The 27,635-nt window shown below is 37.5% G+C and overlaps 1 long non-coding RNA gene across 1 annotated transcript; it reads left to right on the plus strand.

Moving 5' to 3' along the window:
* Window positions 1-23,898: 23,898 nt before the first annotated feature.
* Window positions 23,899-24,590, plus strand: LOC149170501 (uncharacterized). Its single transcript, XR_016259488.1, has 3 exons — window positions 23,899-24,014; window positions 24,108-24,174; window positions 24,316-24,590. It is a non-coding gene; the product is annotated as an uncharacterized LOC149170501 (long non-coding RNA).
* Window positions 24,591-27,635: the final 3,045 nt, after the last annotated feature.

A 27,635-nucleotide genomic window follows, 5' to 3' on the forward strand; every position in this document is an offset into this window, starting at 1 on the left:
CCACACTCACAAAAACTAACAAAACTAAATATGCCTAAAAAGAGATGCAAATCTTTCCCTAATGCAAGAACTAAATGTGGATGCACAATTCAAAGACTACTCTAAAAACAAAGAAGGAAAGTTGCTGCTTTACCAAATTTTGTCTTGCCACTGAAATGCTTAGATAGAAGATGATTTGTTACTAATCATTTCGTCCAAACAATAAAAACAAGCTTTAAGATAAAAAACAAAGCACTTTCACTTCGCAAAAAAGGAAATCAGATGAGAAGCAAGTTTAAGAAAGCGAAACTCAAAAACTTTCAAAAGATTTTCTTTCAATCAAACCAAAAAGTCTTTTTCAAAGGAAAAACTCTCAAAAATACTGACACCAATGATTGATAAACAAGCAACCAAACACTTTTGTGAATTGACACCAATGAAATGATGAGAACTCAACAAAAATAAAATGTGTTCGAAGTCGCTTTTGACAATCAAAAGCAGCAATGAAAGTCCAAGAAATCAAAAGACAAGTTTCAAGGAAATGGTAACAAACAACTTTCCCGAAACGAAGGAGCAAATGGTCATAAAAATGATTTCGTTAAGCAAACACAAATGTCATGAAAACAAAATGGACACAAAGATTTTAAGACAATCTTCCCACTCTGCCGAAACAGAGCAATCAAGATTCTTAAACAGAAACCTTGTGTGTCAAAAATCAATGACGCTTGCAATCAACGAAAAACAAGACTAGCACTCCTAGAGAGAGTTCGAAACAAGATGCCCCCTGTTAAACAGAGAACTGTCACTGGGAATTGACTGCTTTAAACTGACCCAAACCACCAGACAGACATTCAGCCAAAAGAAAAATTATAAATCTTGAAAATTATGTGATATACGCGCCTGCAATTATTTGCAGAATGCGTGTACACGCGACTGTAACTAAGGAAACCTGCGTATACGCGGGTTTACTTAGTGCAACTTGCGTATATACGCTTCTGTAATCCAGAAAAAGTGCGTATATGAAGTGTTTCAAGAAAAATAAAAAACACAAACTGAAAAACTGGAACAGCTTGGAGTTCAAGAAAATATCAAACAGTCAGAACCAACAAACAGAGGCACTGAGCCTAGATTGGCTTGAGGACTACCCAAACTAGGAACAACAAGAATGTTGTCCCCAGCGGAGTCGCCAATTCTGGTTGAAGGGAAAGTACCCCTAGAGTCCTTTGGGCTGAGACTCTACCAGACTGAAAATTGCTTATACAAAGAAACACACACACACAGCCATCTTTTTAACTTTTAAGCAAATTCTAATGTTTTAGGGTACATACCTAAGGTCCTACGTCCGAGAAGACCGTTAGGGTGCAAACCCTTCTTGGAGTTCCCTTCTTCTTTCTCTGACCTGCAAGACAAACAAATCAAAGAAATCAACAGTACATGTATAGAAGTTTATGTATAAATCATCTTTATGCTATAAAGTTAGTTATAAATAATCTTTAAGTAACTACTTTCATAAGAATTCAACACAAGAATCTCATAAGCATAAAGAAAGATTATTCGGGAACAAAGACGTGTTTCTTTATATATAAAGGCAAATAAAGTACATATATCGGAAAGATATCACCTGAACACCTTCAGCAGGCTCCAAGCAAGCTTCCTCCCGGATTCGTTCCAGCCTCCAGCCTCCAGCAAGAGCTCCTTCCAAGTCCTACTCAATGATGATGTCAAGGATGAATAATCACCAATACACATGGAAACAAGGGTTTCCTATGCAAAATGGGGGAAGTGCAGAATGCACCAAGGACTTCAGACCTGGTCTAAGGGAAAAATCTCAGCATAATAATCTTGCTCTCCTTTCTCTCTCCCTTTGGCCTTCCCTTTGATGTCTTTTTATACCCTCTCCAAAGTAGTTTTTTAGTTAGGAGTTGGTTGGGAACAGTTGGGCCACGGGCACTAACAGGTGATCCAGCAGGTAAACCCGCGATCACCGCCCGAAAAAGAGGAAATTATATTTTTTTAAGTGTTTTAATAGATACACGCGGGTTGGGTATGACAGACCCGCGTGTACACGCGTTTAACACAGGGCAAAGTCGCGTACAGGGAATAAAACACTGTTTTTTAAATTTTTGGACCAGGTCTGGAAGGAGGGGTTGCCCTAGGCCATAAGTGCAGCATCACAAACCATAAGAGTGAGATTTGGAGCTATAACAAAGTGTATCAGAACAGGTGAGAAGTATTGGTCAAAACAAGGCAGCGAGCACAGAGTTGTTAAATAGGACAATGGCAAGCCAAATTAAAGGGCCTGTCTCCAGCACATTCAGCGAGAATAGGAACAGCACATCATCAGTTCACCTTTCTCCTATCTTCGAGACTAAGTGTCTCTATTTTTCTATAAAAATAATTAGCCATCACTATGTTATGAAACCAGCTCAAGAAAAGATAGAAAAGATAGATCAATGCCTTAGAATTCAGCCTCTTCGAGGGGGCAACCTCCTTTACATTACATAAATGAACAATTCTTGGATGATACAAATGACAAAACCTCCTTTCTATATATAGGAGTCTAAGGAGTCACAATATAATACAGATGACCTAACAATAATAATATGAAGCCACAAAAATAACAATAGAGGGATTCTGCCCCCGAGGGATAGCTCAAATGGTCGAGTTCCCGTTGATAGTACTCTCCCGTTTGAGAGGTCACGGGGTCAAATCTCCTTGATGCCCTCGGGGGTAGGCCTGATGGCCGTGCCTGTCTACGTGGACGTAGCGGCCCACCTCCGGTGCCCGTGAACCACATTGAAAAAAAAAAAAAAAAAAAACAATAGAGGGATTCTATGGGGCACAGAAATAACAATATGGGGGTAATAGGGGCAAAACAATATAAATAAGGGGTATAACTACAATAGTAATGGGGTAATCACTAGTATTATAGGGACCCAACATGCCCCTCTGCTTAAAAAAAGTGTTGTCCTCAATGCTTGAGTAGTTATGGATACTTCTGCATAAAGTTCTCATCCTCCCATGTGGAATCTTCAGCGGATAAGTTCTTCCACTTGATAAGATACTCTGAAATTGATGGATTTCGTAGCTGTCGAGTTCTTGTTTCTGTGACTGCTTCCAGTTCCAATATAATTTTTCCTTCCTCGTCAAGTTCTGGCAATATTGTTTGAATTGGGAGCTTGTCACCTATAACCTTCTTTAAACATGAAACATGGAAAACTTGGTGCAATCGAGAAGCTGCAGGAAGCTCCAATTTGTATGCCATGGTACCAAGCTTTTGCAACACCTTGTACGGACCATAATACTTTGGTGATAATTTATTATCCTTCTTAGCTTGCTTTAGGGACATTTGCTTATATGGTTGTAGCCGTAGGAATACCCAATCACCTACATCAAAACTTCTTTCACTGCGATGTTGATCTGCCTATTGTTTCATTCTATTTTGTGCCAACACGAGGTTATCCTTTAAGAGTTGGAGGACTTGTTGTTGATGTTCGATGTGATGTTCCACTTCCTGAACCTTAGAATTTTCTCTTAAATATGATGTGATGGATGGTGGTTGATACCCATAAAGTGCCATAAATGGGGTCATTTTTGTTGCTTGATGGAAGGAAGTGTTATACCACCATTCAGCCAGAGGCAACCATTTGATCCATTGTGTCTATTTATCAGATACAAAGCAATGAAGATATCCTTCAAAACATGTGTTTAATATCTCAGTTTGCCCATCAGATTGAGGATGATAAGATGAGCTATGAGCTAACTGAGTACCAAGACAAGAAAATAATTCTGTCCAAAAATTTCTAGTGAAAATGGGATCTCTATCACTTACAATAATCTTTGGGTTTCCATGTAGCTTTTGAACTGTTTCCATAAATGCAGTAGAAACTGTACTGGCTTTAAATGGATGTGATAATGCACAAAAGTGTGCATACTTGGTAAGTCTGTCAACTACCACCATGATGACACTCTTTCCCTCAGACTTGGGTAAACCTGTGATAAAATCCATTGAAACCTCCTCCCAATGTTGGCTTGGAATGGATAAAGGTTGTAATAGACCCGGTGTCTTAATTGTTTCAACTTTATTTTGCTGGCAAACCAAACATTCTGCCACAAACTTTTGAATATCTGGTTTAAGGCCATCCCAAAAAAATTCCTTCTTAACCCTGTGGTACGTTTTTAAAAATCCTGAGTGCCCTCCTAAGGGAGAAGTGTGCAATTCCATAATAATCTCTTGTTTTAGGTGGGAATTCTTACAAAGGTATAAGCGATATTTGTACCATAACGAATCATTTTGCCAGCTAAATGTATCAAAAGTACTGGAATCTTGTTGTAGCTTTCGAATAAGTGCCAACACTTATTCGTCATTATTCCATTCCTCCCTTGCTTCGTTTATCCAATCTGGTTGGATAATAGAAATGGCACACAACAATGCTTCCACATCCTCATCCTTTCTTGAGAGTGCATCTGCCACCACATTTTGCTTCCCTTTTTTGTAGATGATTTCAAAGTCATAACCCAACATCTTTGTGACCCACTTTTGTTGCTCTTCAGAGGATAATCTTTGTTCTAAAAAGTATTTAAGGCTATCATGATCCTTTTTTACCTTGAAGTGTCTTCCCATTAGGTAGGGTCGCCATTTCTTAAGTGCGTGGAGTATTGCCAACATTTCCTTCTCATAAATAGCTTTGCTTAAAAACTTTCCCTTGATTGGAAGATTTTCAAAAGCAATGGGCTTTTCATCTTTCATTAGAACAACACCAATTCCATTTCCTGAAGCATCACATTCCACAATAAAGGTTTTTGTGAAGTCCGGTGTAGCTAAGACCGGTGCTTGGCACATTGCCTCTTTAAGATGTTCAAAGGCCTTTGTTGCTTCCAGAGTCCATGAAAATGAATCTTTCTTCAATAATGTTGTTAGAGGTGCTGCTATTCTCCCATAATTCTTAACAAACTTGTGATAATACCCTATCAACCCAAGAAATCTTCGCAGATGCTTTATGGATGTGGGGATTTTCCATTCCTTAATGGCTTTAATTTTGCTAGGGTCTACCTTAACTCCTTCATGAGATACAATATGACCCAAATATTCCACCTCCTGGACTCCAAAGAAACATTTGGATCTTTTTGCATATAATTGTTTCTCCTCCAATAGTTGTAGCACCCTGTCAACATGTTCAACATGATCCTTCCAAGACTTGCTGTAGATTAGTATATCATCAAAAAATACTAACACAAATTTTCTAAGGAATGGTTTGAAAATTGAATTCATCAAACCTTGAAATGTTGAAGGTGCATTGGTAAGGCCAAAAGGCATGACCAAAAATTCATAATGACCCTCATGAGTTCTAAATGACGTTTTCGGAATGTCTTCAATCTTCATTCTGATTTGATGATATCCCGAACGAAGATCCAACTTGGTGAAGTAAATTGATCCATGAAATTCATCCAGTAATTCATCAATAACAGGAATGGGGAACTTATCTTATAGAGTGAGCTTGTTGAGCTCCCTATAATCCAGACACATGCGCCATGATCCATCCTTCTTGTGCACCAATACTACTAGAGTTGAGAAAGAACTTTGACTCGGTTGAATTATACCAGCCTCTAGCATTTCTGCAACCATATGTTCAATTTCACTTTTTTGGACATAGGGATATCTGTACGGCCTGATGTTTGGAGGAACACTTCCTGGAATCAGATGAATAGCATGATCATGATCACACATAGGTGGAAGACCTTTTGGAGTCTCAAATACCTTGGAATGATTGTCCAAGACTTTTTGGAGATCTGGAGAAATAGATGATTCCAATGTGGAAACATCTAGCGAACATAATTGTGCAATTACACCTCTTTGCTCCTTTTTTAGAAGCTTTGTCATGCCATTAGAGCTGATTATATTTCCTGGTTTCCCTGCAATACCCCTTAATTCAACCTCCTTTCCTTCCGTAGAAAATTTGATGAAAAGTTCTTGAAAATTAAAAGCTATTGTACCCAAGGATTGTAGCCATTGGACTCCTAGTACAACATCAACACCTCCCATTGGAATGGAAAGCATTGGTCTAGTCAATACATATTCTCCCATGGATAGCTTGATATTATGGCACTTTCCAGAGCAATTTATTGTTCTTCCATTTGCAATCATCACTTGACACTCTGGTGTTGGATATAGGAAGCAATTCAATTCTTTTGCTACCCTACAATGAATAAAATTGTGGGTGCTTCCTGAATCAATCAACACTATTACCATTTTCTTCTTGATTTGTCCTTCTATCTTGATGGTTTGGGGAGTGGTAATTCCCGCCAATGCATTACAAGATATGGTTAGATTTATTTGTTCTTCATCTAGGCTTTGTTCCTGGAGTATATCTTCTTCTTTTGACCTTTCTTGCTCCTTTTCTTCTTCCTCTTCACAATCTATGTAGAATAATTTCTTCTCAGCACACTTATGACCTTTAGTGTATTTGCTATCACAACTGTAACAAAGCCCTTTTGCTCTTTTTTCTTCCAATTGTTGTGGTGTCAACCTTATAGGTTGTGGAAGACTAGGGGCAACAACACTTCCGTCTTTATAGTTGTGAGTGGTATGCTTCCTGGTTTCCATAATTTTTCTTTCCATTTTTCTTGCTAACCTGAATGCCTTCTCTAATGAATTAGGTTCCCAAAGGCGAACATCATGTTGGATATTATCCTTTAAAGACCCTATGAACACATCAATCCTATGCTCCTCTAGAATATCTTTTACCCTTATGTTCAATTTTTGGAACTCCTCAATGTGCTCCATTACTGAACCCTTTTGTTTGAGACTTATCAATTGGCTAAAAAAAGTGTTGCTTTTTGTATATTCATAATGTGCTATCAATTCTTCCGTAAAAATTGCCCAAGTGATAAATTTTTTATGAGAGCAAAGCCATTGATACCATACAAACTGATTTGGTTCCAAATATACAGTTGCCATACGTACCTTTTGTGCATTTTGCCATCAAACTTCCATGTGGCAGGATCCTTGCCATCAAACTTCCTCATATCAATTTTTGGAATATGGTGATTCTTTGATCCAACATTAGCATCTATGGAATCATGATTAACATTTCTTTTGTTCTCATCATGAGTTTCCTTTACTACCTTTTCACCATTAGTGACCCTTTCTTGTAGCAACTTCTTCAATTCTTCCATGTCTGTCTTCAAATCTATCTTCAAATCTGCCATGTCTCTCTTCAAATCTGTCTTTGAATCATCCGTCTTAGCTTCCATGCCCTTTATCTTAGATTCTATGCCATTTATCTTAGATTCCATGCCACTTATCTTAGCTTCTGTTAGATTTTGTGAGCGTGACATTTGTTGCACTTATTCTTGTAATTTTGATATATCATGTAGCATTTCTTCCTCTTCTTCATGAGTCATGCTAGAGCTTTCAGCTTCCTCACTAGGTGTTTGCATTTTCTTTCCTCGGGGCATCAATTACCGATAATAATGCTTTACTATGCCCTTTGAATTCCGTTAAACCAAGCTTACACAAAAATTTAAAAAAAAACTACAAACCTTTTTTTTCACTTCATAGAAGCCTGATATTGAATCTAATGTATCTCTGTAATTTTGGATCATCTAGTTCTGAAATTGCTACTTGTAGTGGCCTTCTGTGTCCTCTTTCCAATGCCGCAAGTCTGAGCCAAATTGGATTCTCCAAGGAAGAGTTATGTGAAATCTCCCACAGTGACTTGCTTTTAGAATGGTTCAGTAGAGTGAACTTGTACGACGTGCCACGAGTCATTGTTTCAACCTTTGAATCTAAAACACACACAAAAGAAACTATAGTCCGTCCTCTTTCTGTAACTTCTTACGAAATTTCAATCCGATCCCTAGAGAGAAAGTTATGACGATTTTTCCCAGGTCACCTGTTTTGAATGTAATTCAGGAGTCTGCAAAAAGACCAAATTCCTCAGATCATATCTCCACAAATGTCGTGCAAAACACTCTGAAATTCGGACCCAAGGTTCAGCACGATTTTTTCTCAAATGGGTTTTTTTTTCGACTTCTGAACGTCACAGAAAAATGTTATAACGAAAATGCCACGATGACCTGTTTGGAGCAGCGAAACCCTAGAATCCAAAGCTTTGATACCAAATGTTATGAAACCAACTCAAGAAAAAATAGAAAAGATAGATCAATGCCTTAGAATTCAGCCTCTTCGAGGGGGCAACAACCTTTACATTACATAAATAAACAATTCTTGGATGATACAAATGACAAGACCTCCTTTCTATATATAGGAGTCTAAGGAGTTATAATCCAGCCGACCTAACAATAATAATATAAAGCCACAAAAATAACAATAGAGGGATTCTATGGGGCACAGAAATAACAATATGGGGGTAATAGGGGCACAACAATATAAATAAGGGCTATAACTACAATAGTAATGGGCTAATCACTAGTATTATAGGGACCCAACACACTACAATATATCTCACTTTGTTATGAGATATTTTTGTAAATATTTTTTGTATAAATACCCCCTCAATTGGAGTATTGAGGGTGGATTCTTAGACATTGCTGTAGCATTGACTATTTTGGAATAAAGTGTTGTTTGAACCAACATTGTGGCTTGCTGGATGAAGAATTGGAGCTAAGAACTTTTCTCAGAATTCTTGAATCAAACATCGGATCAATAAGTTCATCTATACCTTGTGTTTTACAGTTTTCCTTGTTTAAAATATGATCTATGTTTCACATCTGAATGATAGATGAAAAAGAATAACTTAGAATATTCTTAATTGCACTGTGTTTTCAATCATTATTATTCCCCATGTTTTCTTCTGAACTAATATAAACAGTGAATTCTTGATTCCTCTTGTTTCCTAGTTTGTTCATTTTTATCATTTAATAAAGAATTCTTAATTTCTCTTTATTGATAGTTAGTCATGTCCTGCTCTTTTAAAGTATGTTAAAGGATTCTTAATTGCCCTTTAACCCTTTAAGCCTGTTCCATCTTTCAGTCTCTAGTTGTTCCTTGTTTGACTACCTTGCTCTGTTAAACCATCCTTTATGAAGAAACCAAGTCCAGTTAAGCCATTTTCTTTGACTCCATCAGCCCAATGGACTAAGCTACTCAGTCTTACCCCTTTGCTATTGAATCTCACCACCCAAATTCAAACAAAACTCCTAAACTTCACAACTAGCCTAATATCATTCACAAACAAAGCTAAATTTGAAAGAGAGATCCCTCTCTGGATATAGATTGGATAGAATCTGTATCTAAAAGATTGGTTTGTGGTTACCTCAGACCCCTTTCCTCTTCCCAACAACTTCTAGGAAAATCTGAGTGATAATAGTATGAATGTTACTTATGAGAAAAATAATACTCTCCAAGTTGAATCATTAAATTTGGCCTTGAAATCAAGGTTGGGCATGCATTTTTGTGTAAGCCAAAATTGCCTTAGTTCACTAAAATGCACACCTAGGCTTCATTTCTTAGCCAATATCATTGATTTAAATTGATAGTATTTAATTATTAATTTTACAATCTAATTTGTTTCCATGAAATTTCCGATGGTCACAAATTGTTAACACTTTTGGGGTGACATCATGAACTACGATTGTTGGAACACTTTCATTTACATTTACTTTGACCTTCATGTCAATATATTAGATAAATTTAATTGAATTTGATGTTACTTATAAGTAAAAGAGCCTTTCCAATTTGAATCATTCAATTTTTCCTTGAAATGAAGGTTTGGCATGCATTTTTGTGAAGCAAGATAAAATTGCCTTACTTCACTAAAATGCAGGCCCAAGATTCATTTCTTGGCTAATACGATTGATTCAAATTGTAGATTTTTTATTTAATGATTTTACACACACTTACATTGTTATATATTTACTTCGAGATTAAATATTTATACTTCATATTTTGTATAACATTGTAAGTTTTGCTTCGACTTGCCTTATGTGAAAGTTGTGTATAAGTGGGAAACATAGTTATGTAAGATATTTGTCAGACATAGTTCAAGGTTCTATCCTTAGGTTAGGGATTGTCCAATCATGTTCCATTTAAAATTTCATTACCAAGAGTGTAATTTGCTTTTCCTGACAGTACATGTTTGTTCCAACTTGAGCATTCACAGATATCATGAGTTGTTACCTTGGAAAACATAGATGTTACTGACTAATATTTCCTTTAGGATCTATTGTAGTAAGTGTAACACCCTCCAAAATTTCGGTCTGCATCTAAATTTTAGAGCCTTCCTTGGTTTTCTCCTTTGATGGTTGAAAATACTCGAGCTCACCCCATGAGCTCTTGTGAAGTCTTTTCACCCTTTTACTTGTTTGACTAGGGGTCGTATTTTGGTATATTGATTGCTTTGTCATTTTTTCAATCTTGCTCTAGTGATCTTGAAAGTTTTTCTTTGTGTGTTTGGGTTATCTCCGCTATGAGAAGATTCGTTGTACTCACACACAAAGTTGTAAACAATGTCATGCAACTATCGTCACAGTCATCCAATGATCTATCCTAAGTGTCGTACTTGTCGCTTTCACCTCTAGACATCCTCATAAAGGGTCATGCTTTGCTATGTTGTCCCAATGGTTAGTGTCAACATGTTGTAGGAGTATGCTAAGTGTGTTACTAGAATGTCAAGTATGCACAAGTTCACCTGCCTCCCACACTGAGTCATTTTCCAAAAAAATTATCTGACCAGATAACCCTCTTCTACTGCACCCTGACTAAGTTGCATTGTGAAGTCTCAGCCCCTAGTGACCCTACTCTACTACCCGATACTACGCAGTGCTTGAGACTATCCTCCAATTCGCTTGCATTGTGTAATCCTGGAAGTGAGAAGCCTATCTACCTCCAAGAACTGTGCAGAACACTGCCTCCATGTTCAAACTGAACTGCGCATTTCTCAAGCACAATCCTCAAGCCTCCTTCTTATCTAGATGAAACATGAAAGGCAATAAGACCTCGGTCTACAATATTCTCCAAAACTACCTAGACATGCCCATCTGTTCCTAGGCTACATTTTCTTGCACTTCTCTCATAAACTATGCAGACATTCCTAGATGGTCCTCTGCTACCTTGTCTTGCACTACTCTCCGAAACTATCGCCCAACTAGTCCTCTGTTGCCTTGCCCCGCATTGCCCTCAAAAACTATGTAGATGGTCCTCTGTTGCCTTGTCCTGTACTGCCCTCAAAAACTTCATAGATGTTCCTCTACTACCTTGTACTGCACTACACTTAGAAAGTGCGCAGACATGCCCAATTGGTCCCATGTTGCCTATCCTACACTGCTCTTGAAAATTGCACAGAATTGTCCAGTAGGTCCCTTGCAGCCCTAACTTGTCTTCCCTCTAGGAACTACGTAGAATTCCCCTCAAGGTCCCACACTGTAGCTGCCACTTGTGTCCTTCATTGTGTCATTTTTCCTCCCAATGGTCACTATGTAGTTTTCCTGGATAGTGAAAGTTATGCTCCCAAAGTTCCTCATCCTAACCTGATTTGCACTCTACGTTATCTTAGTGACATGTCCTCCCTCCTTATCACCTGAAAATTGCACATTGTGTAGTTGTTTGCCCTCTTCCGAGCCTCTCATTTGTCCTGGGCCCAGAACACAAAAATAATGCATCATGTTATACTAGGACATTTTTGATTTAAGGTCATCCCATCATGAGCTAATTTCAAGAATAAGTACACTAATAGATCATGGCAAGACGATGGATGAGATGAAGAAGGAGCTCACATGCTAGAAGACTTCCTTGTAGATGGACAAACGTACCAAGCACATCAAGAAACAAGAAAAATCAACATATGCATTGAACCATCATGCAATAATAAGACCATCTAAGACCCCATAACATGAAGGAAAATATAAATCAAACTAAGAGTACAAACATCACTCAGAAATGCAGCAACTTGAAATGGACACCAGATTCAGCCAGTATACGTTAGTAGTATCAGGTCGAGTTGTGTCATGAGTTTTCTTGGCTACAACACTTTATGGGCCATATCCATTGTAACTTAATATAAGTTAAAGCGAAGTCCAATGGATGTACACTAGAAGTTGAAGATTCATGTCAGTTGCAAATTCATGGGAAGTTAAATGGTCATGAGGGAAGTCCAAGAGTCACAAGGGTCAAGCATCAGCCTTGGCTATATATATACCCCTCCCATTGTATGAGCAAGGAATTTACACCTTGGTTCCTCCCACATAGCATAGAGAGTTTTCAGTCATCTCTTTGAGGAGGAAGGAGTGGCTCCAATGTCCCACTAGTGATGTATGGTGTACAGATGTGTCTTGGGACTTTTGCTTAATTTATAAGCCTCTTAAGGCCACCACTTTTTCATGCGTGTTTATAGATTCTTGTGAGACTACTCTTTAAACATTTGTAATGAATGTCTACTTAACCTGTAATAATATAGTTGAACTACTTTGGTTGTTTTATAACTTACATTGTTGAAGATGTGTTGTATTACTTATCACCGTTGTCTCATCCCTATGCACTACTCCTCAAGATACTAGATAGACCACCTTTGTGTATTTCATATCACTGTTTTCACATCCTTGTGGACTACACCGTGGGATACTCGACAAACCATCTTTTTTCTTTGGTTATAACGACCATCACATCCATGTGGACTACTCTGCTCAATGGTGTACGTGTTGTTCCCTTCAGATTGATTTTAATGACTATTGCATCCACCTAGGTAATTATTTTGCTAACACAAAGCATCTATATAGAGGAAATTCTTTTAAGGTCATGAGTTTAATGATAAAACTCTTTTTTAAGTAAATAAGCCTTAGTCTTTTGAATATAAATTAAAGTGTTGATTCCTATTAACAACATACAAACTTTTAAAGTACTTGATAGAATAATACATGAGAAGTTAGATAATTTAAGGACATTCAATCTAAATACTTAATAATCCAATGAAAATAGAAGGAATATAGAAGATTCTCCCATAGTAGACATTAATGCATACAAGAATTATACAGAAGGAAACAATCGAGAAATTGTAGAGTAATTAAAATAAAAAGACATTTTAGTTAGTTAACCCAAAATTCCCACTAAGACAACCACCCTCCCAAATTTTTCCTACATCCTCAATTTTGGAGCTTCCTTATGATCTTAAGATCTTTCATGTCAAGTTGTTTATGGTCACTTTCATGATTGACTGCTACTTCGCTAAGCCCTTGAGTTTTCTTGAAATATTTTCATCATTGAAGCCACTTGCTTACACATTCTTATCATTTTTATGCATTCACAAGTGCACCTCTTCCTAGAAATCTAAGTAGTCATTGTATGTCCGAGATGATAAGCATTGTGTAGTCCTTGAGAGAAATTCTTGTGCAGTCTATAGAAATAATTTTAATCTATCCTTAAAGGTAGGCATTTTGCAGCTCCTAAACATTGCACAATCCTTGACGATAATACTTGCATGATTGACAAGGACAATGACAATATGCCTCACTCTTAAATGCAAATGTACCATCATTCCATTTAGTTTTCTCAACTGTCGCTTTTGTGTGCTTTTTCCTTCATAAGTATCATTGTCACTTTCGAAACTATTTTTTCCTTGCTTTTTCTTTCACAAGCATCGCTTGTTATTTATTTAGCATTCACATGTGTTTCTTTCACTTTATTTAGCTTTTGCAAGTGTTGTTTTCACTCATTCTTATTGTCGTAGGTGTCCCTTTTGATTGTTTGAACTCTTTCACATGTTGCACTTTGGTGCACCACTATAGGTAGTTTTAGCACACTATTCTGCATTAAATGATCTTATATATCATAGGAATATGTGTTAGAGACTCTCTCATGACTTAGCACACTTTCTGGTTGCAGTCAACAATTGTGTCATAACTTGCATTCTAAGTGTTGCAAAGCTACCTTTCAACTATCACACTTAGAAATAAGTTTCACTTTGTTGTTGATTTAAGGTATGCATGTGGATATTCACTATTTTGCATTATCTTAACATGTGTTTGATGGTATACACGTGTGTGAATCTATTTTGGAACTTTCTTTTATCATATGTTCTTTCTTGTTCCATCAATCCAACACTTAGCTATTTTTGGGCTTTCCATTTTCTTCACACTTTGCATAACTAAACTCTCAGTTACTAGATGAGTGCATTTTGCATTATTATCTAGCAAGGATGCATCCTTTACCTCTTAAAGTTGTGTGCTGCACCATGCTGGGGACAACCATTTTCACAAACACATTGTGCAATCCTAAAGAATAGTCTATCAAGTAATTATTTCCGACTCTTGTTCGTTAAGCCCAAAGCTAACCTTTTCCTCTCTCCATTACACATTGTGTAGTTCTAGTGGATAGTGAAGTCTCCTCCTAATCACTATTAAAGAGGTAGTCCTTGTCATTCTATTGTGCATGTTGTAACATATAAAATATATTAATTATGGGTCCATAAAATACTTAGCCTCATAGAAAAAGTTGGCCCTCCTAGCTGGAATTCATCCCAAAGAAAGTTATTCGATGTCATGGAAGGCCTGCAAATAGAAGAAAATTTGACCTCTCTCATCACCAATTATATCTCTCAAGAAAATAAGTTTTATCTAGAGTAGGGAAGATCAAGGAAGATAGAGTCAAGATCAAGGAAGCAAGAGAAAGTCTAGAAGAACAAGAAAAAAAAATTAGCGTATATTGTCTCACACTTGCAAGGGATATGGTTTCTGTAGGCTGAAGATTGCACATCCAAATTGGAGGAGGCTAAAAATTTCAAATCCAAGTTGCATGAAGGCCAAAATAGTATCTTAGTTTCGCTTTGACCCTCGTTGAATTTGGATAGGTTGTCTTTATACAGGGAGAATATGTTGGCAAATTACCACACTAGTACAAAATGGCTAAATAGTTACTAAAAAAATTACTAATATTAGCATATAAATGACCATTTTTCAGTTGGTGACCGATAGTGCCTAATTTACATAAAATTATTTTGTATCTATGTGTTATCTTGTGGTTCAAATTAAACAAGGATATTAAGTGGCTAATTAATAATTGAACTGAATATTGTTTCACCCTGACTCTTAATATTTCTAACAATTTATACCATTGTTTTTTATATTTATGCATAATTATGTTTTGTTAGCGAAAACATTATATTAATAAATATTTTTTTAATATTACGTTAAACATTTACAAACATTTACACCACTAAACATGTCCCCCAAACTGAGTTTTAGAGAAGCTCTCTCAGTAAAAATATTAATATCAACTAGCGACATTGAAAGAGGAATAACAATATCAAATACATATGAAAAAGTGAAGACAATTTTGAGTCTAATGAAGATATATATTTAAAAATATGTTAATAACAAGAAAAACAATATCAACAATATGAAACATAAATAAATAAACACCCCAGCTTTATAACTCGTTTTGGACATGCTTGTGAAGAATAAATAAATAAATTCTCCAACTTTATATCTATGGTGAGGCATGTTTGTATGGGTAGGATAGACTCCATGACATCATCGTTGTGTGGACAAGATAAATTCATTGATATCAAGGATGATGATGGTTTCTTTCCATTCTTCTTTGTATGGGTAGGATAGCCTCCATGACATCATGGTTGTGTGGATAAGATAACTTCATTGATATCAAGGATGGTGATGGTGTCTTGTCATTCTTTGTCACTCACATAAAAAAACATGAAAAGCTTCATTTTCCATCCATCCCTTCACACCCATGAAACACAACATTTTCAAAATTACCTTACATTCTCTCATTTAATCTCATTTCTTTAATCTCATCCTTATCCAAAGGGATGCTATTTTAGTATTATGAAGTAGATGTATTGCATATTGTATGGGAATTTAAAAAAAAAATAAGTTATTTAATATCATTCTCATTCAATCAACTATATTGGATTTGAATATTTTCGTATTGTTAAATGTAATGGAATTCTAAGTTGTAGAAATATTTCAAAATTTCATTTAAAAGATAAAATTATTTGTTAAAATATATTTCAATTATATTATGAAATGGATGTATTTAATTTTGTATTGGTAAGCATTTAATTTAATATCATTATTATCCAACTAGATTGGAATTTATATTATGAAATAGATGTATTTCGTTTTGTTCGGGAAACCATTAAAAATATTTATACAAAAGACTTCTTTCTTTGTCAAGTTTTAAAGTGACCAATTCAAGTTTATGAGAAATTACATGTCGATACCTATCACGACTCCAAATTGTGATGCCTAAAGATAACTGTGGACGACATGTGATAGCAATGATATTTCATCGTAGTTATACAACTACTCTAACCTGAAATGTGGCTACTTCAAAACTTAGTCAACTTTCCAATTCCAATCTTATTTATTCAGTTACTCCATTCAAAACTTATACAATTATGTGATAGAATAAATTCAATACAAGAAGTGGAATAAAACCTCATTAATAGTCTACGATGTCATAAAACCAATAATTTACAAGAGTATGTGATGGGACGGGACATATCCCAAAACACTTTTACCTTTTTCTCCTTTCTATTAACTTCAAATAATTTACAATAGAATTACAATGGGTCAACCATGGACAAAATCATGTGCTTCCCAAGCTTTATAAAGAAGTGGTTGTCATTTGCCCAAACCTAATGCACTAGCCTAAAGTGCCAAGTTTTGCAACTAGGAGGTGCCCAACCTAAGGTTCACACCTTGCCTAGTACAAAACCCCAAGACCTACACCCCAAAATAGTCCAGAAAATCAACTCTCGTCCCTGCCCAGATATCAGCTCACTTAAGCAAGCTCTCCTCCTTATGCGACATGCCTTAGCTACGTTTCCAAATTTTGCAATGTGCTCCCTACATCTATGCAATATCACACAACTTACTTTTCTATGATGTCACAGAGTTCGCCCTTTCTATGATCTACTTTGTGATTTCTTTTTCTTATGTGAACTTGCTTGTTACCTCCTCTAAGTGTCAATCTCCTCTACTTATAGTCACTCTAGCCTTTTGGTTTAAGTAGATTGATTCCCCTTCACATTTTGAGCTAACCTCACTACTTGTTTGGGTGCCCCTTCATGGGAGGATGTGCCCCTAGGCTAACATACCTATGGGCATGCGGGCACCCATTCCTTGGGTGCTTTGCCTATCGTGCTACCCACACTACCATTGTTGCTCGATTTTGTGTCATACACTCCACATTGTGTTTCCCGCTCGGTATGTCTCACCTATCGTGATTGAACTTCCTTTCATTTCTTGCTACGCCTTGCCCATCATGGCACCTGGGTACCCCTCCCTGGTGCAGGCATGTCTGTGGGCACTGGTCCATAGAGTTAGGTATTTTTCTTGCTAAGTATCTGCTCTCCCTCATGCACCTTGTGCTATGTCATATGATTGGGCATGCATGCCCATCGTGATGTTCCCCCTATGTCTCACATAATACCCCATCTCATGCAGACATTCCCATGGCATGCAACCCTCAATCCATGCACACTACTCATATGTAGACATTGGCTACCCTTGTCCATGTGGGCGTGCTCATCACATAGGCGTGATTGTCACACCTCCGAGTGGGTTTTTCACCACCAAATGAGCATGGCCTGTCATGCACTTTTATTAACCTTGGTGCCAACTAGGGGCCCTGATATCCTACCCCACTTCACAATGGTTTTCGACCTCGACAACAACTCCACTTAGAAATTACATTGCCAATTCCATTTGTCACAAAGTGCCACTGGTTCCAATGTCAATCATCCCTGCTGCATGAACTCATTTCCTTCATCACATGAACTTTCATCAAGGCCCATTATTTTATGTCGGTAAGACTACTCAATCTCATGGTCATCAGCCATAACTTATTGCAATCCTCCACGCTACTCCAACTCACAGAAGGCTACTACCTCAAACTGGACTGCATGGTTTGGTCACAACTCATATCATGCCAATCCACCACATATCATCACCATGTGAACTATTGCTACCATACTATAATGCAACTCAAACACATCTCAGCACATTGATGTCCCCCATGTCTCGAACTAGTTTGGTGATCAGTCCAACCATCACGTTCAAATCCATGAGAATGCACTTCCTCATCTCTTCGTCAATCAATTCTTAAGCACTTTGTCACATCTTTTTCTTTCATCAGGAACTCTTCCCTTCTTTCCACATCAGAACCCCAACCAATTCTCATTATGCCATATATAGGTCCATGAAGAAAACTTAATCTCATATGCGATATGTTGCTCATCAACATTTTCAAAGGTGAAACTTTGTACTTTCTTGATCGTTTGGTCCATTTTTTGCTAATGGTCATAGACCAACAGCCTCCATGTCCATCAAAATGGCTAAGTCTCATTAGACTCAACCCATGCCCAAGTTCTCCCACTAAGGCACCTTCATCACTACAACCACCATCCAAATCCAAGGCATATTTCTTCTATCCATTGAGTCACTCATCATGAGCACATCCCATATTGTGCCGAAGGTGTGTATCCCATACCACATAATTTCAAGTTCCATAATAACCTTGGCGCCTCAATTAACTAAATACTCCAATACCACCAGCATATGAAGTCTTCATTAGCTGTAACTTCTCCCAAGTCATCATAGGCTTCTTTGAACCATTTCCATCCAACACTTCGATAGATACACTTACCTTGGTTACAAGTCCCATCGCAAGTTTTTTCTACCTCCTTCATCACATGAATGATCTCATAGGTCTCTCGTGTATTCAGAACGACCGTGGCATTATTATTCGAATTTCCCCAACATTCCCATCAGTGCATCTAAAAAACATCTTCATGTGGCATCGACAAGTCCATTATGCACAACATCCTTTCTTGGCACCTTTCTTTGATGTCCGTATGTGAAATCCCCTGTTATCACCTTGTTTGATGCCCCTACATGAAGTCTTTCATGCCCTTCTCTTCTAGTGAATTCACGTGACTTTAGCCTCCAACTCATCCACTTCAACAAAACCAACGCGGTGTTAGCCATTGCATCTTTGCCTTCAGTCAAGTTGGCACCCTCGTTCCCCCTACCCTCGTATCGATATCGCAAGTTCCTTCCATCGTTGTTTTTTCCGCCACTAAAGGTTCCCCAAAGACTTCTCCTTAGCCCAACGAGACTCCAATGATGAATTCCACCCAGAAATGTTTTATATCACCTTCCAATTTGGTGTGCCCTTTCTTTCATCTTTCCATGAGCCATGTCGAACACTTAGTCAAATCTCCGTTCGGCTTAACATGACTCACTCATTGCATAATTTCATCATGTTCCACTTGTCTTTATCATTCACACCTTCTACCCTAAGGTCGAATACTGCCTAGACAAGTCCTGTAACAAACAACGTCCCTTGTTACGTAACTACATAAGGACTCATCCCATCCTTCGAAAGAAAGGTTTAACATTGTGTTGGTAAATGCATGTTTCCTTCGCCCATCTATGCATATCACCCATCTTCCAAAGTTTTCAATGAAACATAAGTTACTAGAATACTTACTTCTTTATGAGATCTCTCCAAGTGAGTGCCTCCTTCCTTCAATGGCTGCATTGTGCACATATCTGGTCCACTCTAGGCAAGCTCCATCGCGCCACGTTCCTCCTCTTTCGTCAGCACGTCTGCAACACTTTCTTCTTCATGCATCACAACTTCTTCCACAACATGGTTAATAACTAGGACTTGTTCGATCAAAAACTCTTCCTCAAAATTTTAACCAAGATTTCATTTCACGGTTTCCAACACTTCACCCTTGGCTATCTTCTTACAAAACATGCCATGTTCTTTTTTCAACTCCTTCATTCCTTCGTAGAAATAATCCACTTTTTCCACAAGTCACAAGAATTCACTTATGTTCAGGTCAAATATCCCTTCTCTAACCAATGCATGAAGGGCCTTATCTTTCACACAAAACTCTTCTTGCAACTCTATCAATCTTTATTCACACCCTTGTGGAGCATCTTGCAATTCATCCAACAAGGTTGATTCATTAGCCATTCCAATAGTTGTTACCACACCATTATTTCCTTCAACTTCTATCAAGTGTCACTTTCATAAAGTAGGATCCCATACCATATCTCACAGCCCACTGTTGTGATGCCTTAAGATCATCATGGGCGAGTTGCGGCAACAGTGATATTTTGTTGTAGTTATACAACTACTCTAACCTAGACTATGCATAATTAAACACTTCGTCAATTTTCTAATTCCAATCTTCTTTATTTAATTACTTCATTAAACGGTTATAAAATTATGTGATGTTGTAACTTCAATACAAGAAGCAGAATAAAACTTCATTAACAATCTATGATATCGTAAAACCAACAATGTACAAGAGTATGTGATGGGAGGGGGTAGCTCCAAAAACACATTTCCCCTTTTCTTCTTTTTATTAACTTCAAATAATTTACAAAATAAGTACAAAGTATTATCCATGGCCAAACCCATGCATTGCCCAAGATTTACAAAGAAGTGGCAGTCGTTGGGCCAACCCAGCGCACTAGCCAAAAGTGCCAAGTTTCGCAACTAGGCCATGCCCAACCCAAGATTGCCACCTTCTCTAGCAAAAACCCAAAGGTTTACACCCCAAAAAAGTCCAAAAAACCAACCCTTGGTCCTTCCCAGAAACCATCTGGCTTGGCGATCTCTCCTCCTTCTGCAACGTGCCTTCGTTGTGCTTCCATATTTTGTAATGTGTGCCTTACAACTCTGTGATATCGGACAACTTGCATTTCTATAATATCACAGACTTTAGCCTTTTTGCAATCTTATCTATGATATCTTTTTTCTTGTGTGAACTTGCTTGCTTCCTTCTCCAAGTGTCGATCTCCTCTACTTATAGTCACTCTATCCTTTTAGTTTAAGTGGACCAATGAACTTTCACATTTGAGCTAACTTCACTCCTTGTGCAAGTGCACCCCTTAACCGACCTACCTATGGGCATGTGGGCACCCATTAACTAGGTGGGTGTGCCCTTGCGTGGGTGCTTCTTCTGTCGTTCATCTCACACTACCACCATTCATCATTACCATGACACACACTTTATATCGCACTCATAGCTCACTCGCCCATGATGCCCCCATTTGTTATGTCTCAGCTATGGCGGTCGTACTTCCTTGCCTTTCCCATCATGCCCGGGTGTCCCTCCTTGGTGTACGCATCCCAGTGGGCATGGGTCCACTGAGTTAGACAGTTGTTATGCTAAGTACGTTCTCTCCCTCACGTTCCCTCCACTATGTCATGTTGTTGGGGAAGCATGCCCATCGTGACGTGCCCACTATTTCTCGCTTAGTGCAGTTCCTAGTGCTCTGGCTTGTGGAGGAGGTCCCAGGGCATGCACCCCTCAATTCTTGCACACTACCCCTATGTGGACCTTGGCACCCCTCCTCCATGTGGGCGTGCTCATCATGGGTGCACATTGGCCTTGGTGCGACAACTCGGGGCCCTAACAATACCTATGTGCAAGTGACCATTTCAGATTAATTAGAAAAGATGTGTTTGTTATACCTAGTGATTTCAAAATACCTAGCACAACTAAATCAATTAAATTGTTGGTAAATGTTGGTAGGATCCAATCCATCATAAATATGAAAACACTTGTCTTATATTACATTTCATATTTCCAATATATATATATATATATATATAGATATAGATATGAAAAATAACTAAATTTAAATTTAAATTTAATATTATTAATGAGTTAAACATATATACATTCTAAAAATGTGTAACATTACTAATTATTGAGATTTACCACTACATTACAAAGAAAATTCTTAACTTGTAAATGGTATTTGTTACAATATCATGGTCCAATAACATGGCTTATTAATACAACATTCCAAAGTGATGTGCTTTCATATACTATTGCAGGAACTAATAAATAGAGAAGTTAAGTGGATAATTAATTATATTCTCTCACATAAGGACTTGTATAAATTTTTATGGGTAGTAACCAATAGTAAGCAGTAGTAACCAATAGTAAGTCTATACATTTTTACTCTTGCATCAGTGCTAGGTAAAATATATATTTATTCACACCTTATTCCTATCCATTTTTTACTTACTTGATCCATTTTTACTTTTTAAATTATGGTGGGAAACAACTAATGGTGAATATGTTGATATAAGTCTTTCGGATTAATCACATTGATAGGATTTAGTCCAAGTTTAGAACCAACTAATGGCGAATATGTTATTTGCTTGATTATGAGCTATTTTCAAGGATTTTTATTTTTTGGATGGTTTACTTTAAGAATAAAAAATCAATAAACAAATATCTAAAAATAATTAATAAATATTTCAATCATAACTATAAATTATGACATAAAATATGTAATGCAATTATCCACATTAATATACAAAAAAAAACCATCCAAATATTTGAAAAAAGAAAGTAAAAAATATTGAAAAATCCACCATCCACTTACATTGGCAGAAAAAAATGTGAAACTCCACCAAACTATGACTAAGGTTAGCCTAAATTGATACCATTCGATAGAATTATATGCATCCTTGAAATTTCACTTCAAAATCGACGGAGGAAGGTGGTTTGGAGATGATTGCTACCGTGCTATAGAATTATATGCATCCTTGAAATTTCACTTTTAAATCAAGGGAGGAAATTGTTTGAAGATGATTGATTCGAAGATGTTAAAAAGTGTCGTTATACAAAATCAAATATCTCATTTAAATGTGTAATTAACTTTGTCTATTCTCTTAGACAATAAATTAAGATTATAAGTTATTTTTATGGATTTTATTTAAAAAAAAATAATTTAAAATAAGAAATTAATAAATAAATATCTAAAATTCATTGCTCAATATTACAATTATATTTATATATAATGACCTAATATATAATACAATTATCCACATGGGCAAAGAACCTAATCTAAATATTTAATTTTTTATTTTAATAATTGAAAAATCCATCATCCACTCTACAGCTGGAAAAAGGAATGTGGAACTCTACCAAACGATGACTTAGGTTAGCATAAATTGATACCATGCATCTTTGAAATATCACTTAAAAATTGAGGGAGGAAGGTGGTTTGAAGATGATTGATACTGTGCGACAGAATTATATGCATCTTTGAAATTTCACTTCAAAATCAATGTAGAAAGGTGGTTTGAAGATGATTGATTCCGAGATGTTAAAAAGTGTCGTTATGTCAAATGAAATATGTCACTTGAATGTGTAATCATCAATACGTTGACGTCTGTCAATAGCAATCCACACAAGAGAATTGAAATCACAAGTCCAATTAGCCGAGAGATTAAACTATCATTTGACGAAAAAGATATGATTGGTGTAATACTCATTTCTTCATCTTGGTATTTATTATTTATAAACTGTTACCATAGTATTCTACGGTGCATAGCCATTTCATAAGGTACCCAACAGAAAACCCATTTATAGATAATGGGGAATGTTACAACTACACTCGGCCAACCCACTGATGGTACATCACATGATACTTAAGCCTCATACTTTGAGTAGGTGTCAGACCTTCACACTGGAATTTTTTTTTTTTTATTTCTCACATTTACCAATATGTAATTTTTCCTCTAAATGTATTTGGGTTTCTACTACGGTTGCATTCCACGCGGCCTAGACTCAAGAGTTGAAGTGTTGATATTTCTTGGTTCACGTGGAGACCCATGCCAATTAACACGCGGCATTAAGTTAATGAGTCTTTCTATGAATTTATGTCCTAATCACGTGATTGCCTTATCCACAATTTCCAGTGGATTAATTTCTGTCTGGTGCTATGTTGTACCGTCGGACTGGTCTATTCTACCGCTTGCATGGTATTTCCCACTACCTCAACGGTGGATATTTGCTTTAATCAATACAACAGTGAAGGAGCAAAGTGTTTATTGCGGGCTGCCCAGCTATACTGCCAAGGGTTTCGGATTTGGGTCCTTTGGTTTCATTGATACTATCACTCGGAGGTTTCATCCAGGCTCCACCTGTGCGCTCGAATTCCATTCTCCAACTTACAGATTTCACCCACATGTTGGTGTATGGGTCAGCTACACCCCCAGGTAACAATGCACAGAGGTAAGGTCTTTTTCCCCATTAATTCTTGCACATCCCGGGTTTAATTTCTCAAACAAAACCCTCACTAACTTAAGGTTGGTTTTGCATTCACAGGGAGCAGACTATAGGGACAGCTAATAGCCTCGAGACGGAGCTATGCATATAATGGCGACCCTAGCCGGTGAGTGCCTCAAGGAAGAAACTAGATTTATGTTCTTTTGTTCTTTTGAATGTATGCGGCTATTGAGAGCTTATCTGGCTCTGGAATAATTTATGTTTTTATGTTGCAATTTCGCACGCATGGGTGCCTTCCATCATTCAGCATCCAAGTCGTGGCTACGGAGTAGCCCCCCCCCTTCTTGCCAGCGCGAATGTTTCTAGGTATGGAAACTCTCCAGTCACAGCTTTACTTGCTGCTTCCGGGGTTATTTACTCTATCTAGAAATTTCTAAGACCTGTTCTTTCTATCTAATGAACAAGGGAGTTGGAGGGTGTTCTGCCTTGCTAAGCTCCAGTTGTCTTGTAACAATACTATGTACATTTATTTTCTGAAATTGGGACCGGCTATAGCTTCTGTCCATCCCTATGTATATAAGGTTTATTTTCTACGCATACGCGTTATACTTAGCTCTACAGGGCTTTTAAAATTATGGCAATTTTTCTATTATAGTCTCGTCCCGAAGTTTTAGCCTGACAGGGAAATTCTGGTCCACGGCTACCCTATGCAGGGTCTTTAATTCTCATTATTAATGAAATTATAGTTTTCGCACAGCTTGTTTCAAGTTTTGCTTTCTTTCTATGCAATGTATGTATGCACAGTTTTATGAGGATTAATGTTCTTGGTGTAATTCAGTTTATGTGTGAATCTGTCTTTCTCTCCTCCTGCACTGACCCGAACCAAACCCTTCACTCAGATTCCGAAGCCTTTCCTCCACTCTTATGAAGCCACGAGGTTTGAACTCGGTATGCCAGAGCAAGGTGGAGACATTAACGTGTACTCCCACCTATCCACAACTTTCCGTGCTCCATTTGGTAGCTCCCTAGAGTCTTCCTTTACTAGTCTCGGCTAAGGGCAGACTCAGTTTTTAAATACAACTACAAACAGCTCCCCATAAACACAGTATTTACCGGTAAAATCCCGGGAACCGCAAGGGCTTCAAGTTTTGACTTCTTTAAACAGAGTTGTTACGTTTTTTTTTTTTGTTTTTTTAGAGATAAGACACCCTCGTGACTTGACTTAGGGTTGTACCATTTGTTACTTATATCTATGACAACAAATTTTGATTTTGCCCCTATACCCTGATACTGCCAGAATAAACCAGCACGGCTCCGTGCCCTGTTTCACGTTTGTCCAGGTTTTCATTTCTTTAAGTGACCCTTATTTCGGTTGCAAGAATGTTTTCTTGAATCTCTTTACACAGTTGTTTGTTGGCCTAAGGGAATAACTGTTCTAAAATTTGGGTTTTATAGTTCCTGATTATCGATCAAGATAAATTTATTTACAACAACTAATTTTTTACCTCTACCACAGTCGTTCAATAGTCAAACCTCCCGGACTGAAAAATCTTGAGTCTGAGGTTTGATCTAGTTTCATAAAAAGGGTCACGCTGCAGGTTATGAGTTTGCTTTACTAATAGTCCTTTGTTACCAATGTTAATTTTCTTTTAAGTAACTTGGAATTTCTCATTACTCTACTATGTTACTTTCATACCCTATCCAAACACTCTTCTCCTATAGAAATTAAATACTCTCTCTCTCTTGGAATAAAGGCAGAACTTCATACCTGTATTGTCCTCCGAAGATACATGCCCACCTCTTGCTCCCTTGATATGGTCAACCTGCTTCACTGTAGCTAGTCCACCACCCGACCATGAGACTGTCTTTCGAGACCTGTCTCCCCCCTAGCTTACTCAAAGACAGCTATCTTTGCTAGTTGCAGCGCTCTACGCTCTTACCATCTGGTCCTCACCAAACGTGGTAAGCTACCCTTTTCCGTTTTTCTGTCTGTCCTCTACAGCACAGTCTCTTTTTCTTTTTTGCCCCCTCCCCTCTTAGAACCCATTCCACAGTTAGGGAGGGAAAAATGATTAGGGTCTCTGCAAATTTTTTTTTTTTTTTTTAAATATATATGAACTCCTCAGTAATACATATCATCCCTATTGCTGGGAGATTATTCCGCAATTCCATTTCCGCAATAAAATAAAATAATATTAATAAATTAATTCAGACAACATATAATAACCATCATCCTTTCATAATGTCCTTCTTTTAACTGAAGTAAATAAAAAGTATTTACAATAATTTCGGGATATGACATCTGCCCCCCTGAGATTAGACATCGTCCCAATGTCCTTCAGTTACAAACAACCCTCGATAAGTCTGTTTCATGAATTCTTCATCCTCCCAAGTGGCCTCATCAGGCCTAAAGTGCCGCCATTGTACCTTAACTTCGGTACTATCTCTCTTCCATAGCGTGACTTCTCTCCGGTCGAGGATTCTCAGTGGTTCGACCGAAATTTCTCGTTCTAGTTCTACCTGCAACATGAAACACCCTAAGTTAGTTTTCCTTTTAAGCGAAAGCATTTAGATGGATATTTAGGAGACAACTCTCACCTGTACCTCCTGCCAATTAATAACATGTTTAGGATCATAAACATATCTTTTCAATACAGAGATATGAAAGACATTGTGGACTCGTATGTGACTAGGCAGGGCAAGCTGATACGCCAGGGTCCAATTTTTGCTAAGATTTGAAAGGGTCCATAGTATCTAGGTGCTAACTTAGAGAACCCGTTCCACTGTAGTGTGGTTTTCCTTGCTCGAATTCTCACATAAATGTGATTGCTGACCTGATACTCCTTAAACCTCATTTTCCGGTCAGCGAAGCTATTTTGCCTATCCTAACCTACCTTCAAACTAGAGCGCACCTTTTTCACCAGTCCCTCCATTTTCTCAAGCATTTCGGGGCCTAATATTAATCTGTCTTTCGGTCCACTCCAGCTTGAGGGGGCACGACAGTTTCGCCCATACAATGCTTCGAAAGGGCTCATCAGCAATGATGTGTGATTGCCATTATTGTATGCGAACTCAGCCAAATGAAGATAATCTTCCCACTTGTTTGGTTGTTGCATCACAAAGGCCCTCAACATATCTTCCACCACTTGATTTACCCGTTCAGTTTTCCCGTCGGTTTGAGGGTGGTAAGCCGTGCTGAAGTTTAGCTGAGTTCCCAATTCTTCAAACAGTGTCCTCCAAAAGACCGATGTAAATTTTACATCACAATCTGAAATTATGGTCTTGGGTAACCCATGCAGCTTAAATATATTTTGCATGAACACATGAGTGATCTGCACAGCTCTATACGTAGATTGTATTGGTATAAAGTGTCCACCACAACTATGATGGAGTCATTGTTCTTCTTTGTTTTTGGAAAACCTATTATAAAATCCATAGTGATGGTTTCCCATTTCCATTCTGGAAAGGGTATTAGTTGAAGCAACCCCACAAGATGTTGCTGTTCTGCTTTAATTTGTTGACATTCTAAACATCGGGCTAAGTATCCAGCCACATCTTTCTTCATTCCCAGCAAATAATATCCCTTCCGGAGTGCGGTGACCATATTTTGATATCCTGGGTGTCTGG

Source organism: Pinus tabuliformis, chromosome 4_2 (genome assembly GCF_031772625.1).
Source record: "Pinus tabuliformis cultivar Carrire ecotype Pingquan chromosome 4_2, CPIR1, whole genome shotgun sequence".
Classification (NCBI taxonomy): Eukaryota; Viridiplantae; Streptophyta; class Pinopsida; order Pinales; family Pinaceae; genus Pinus; species Pinus tabuliformis.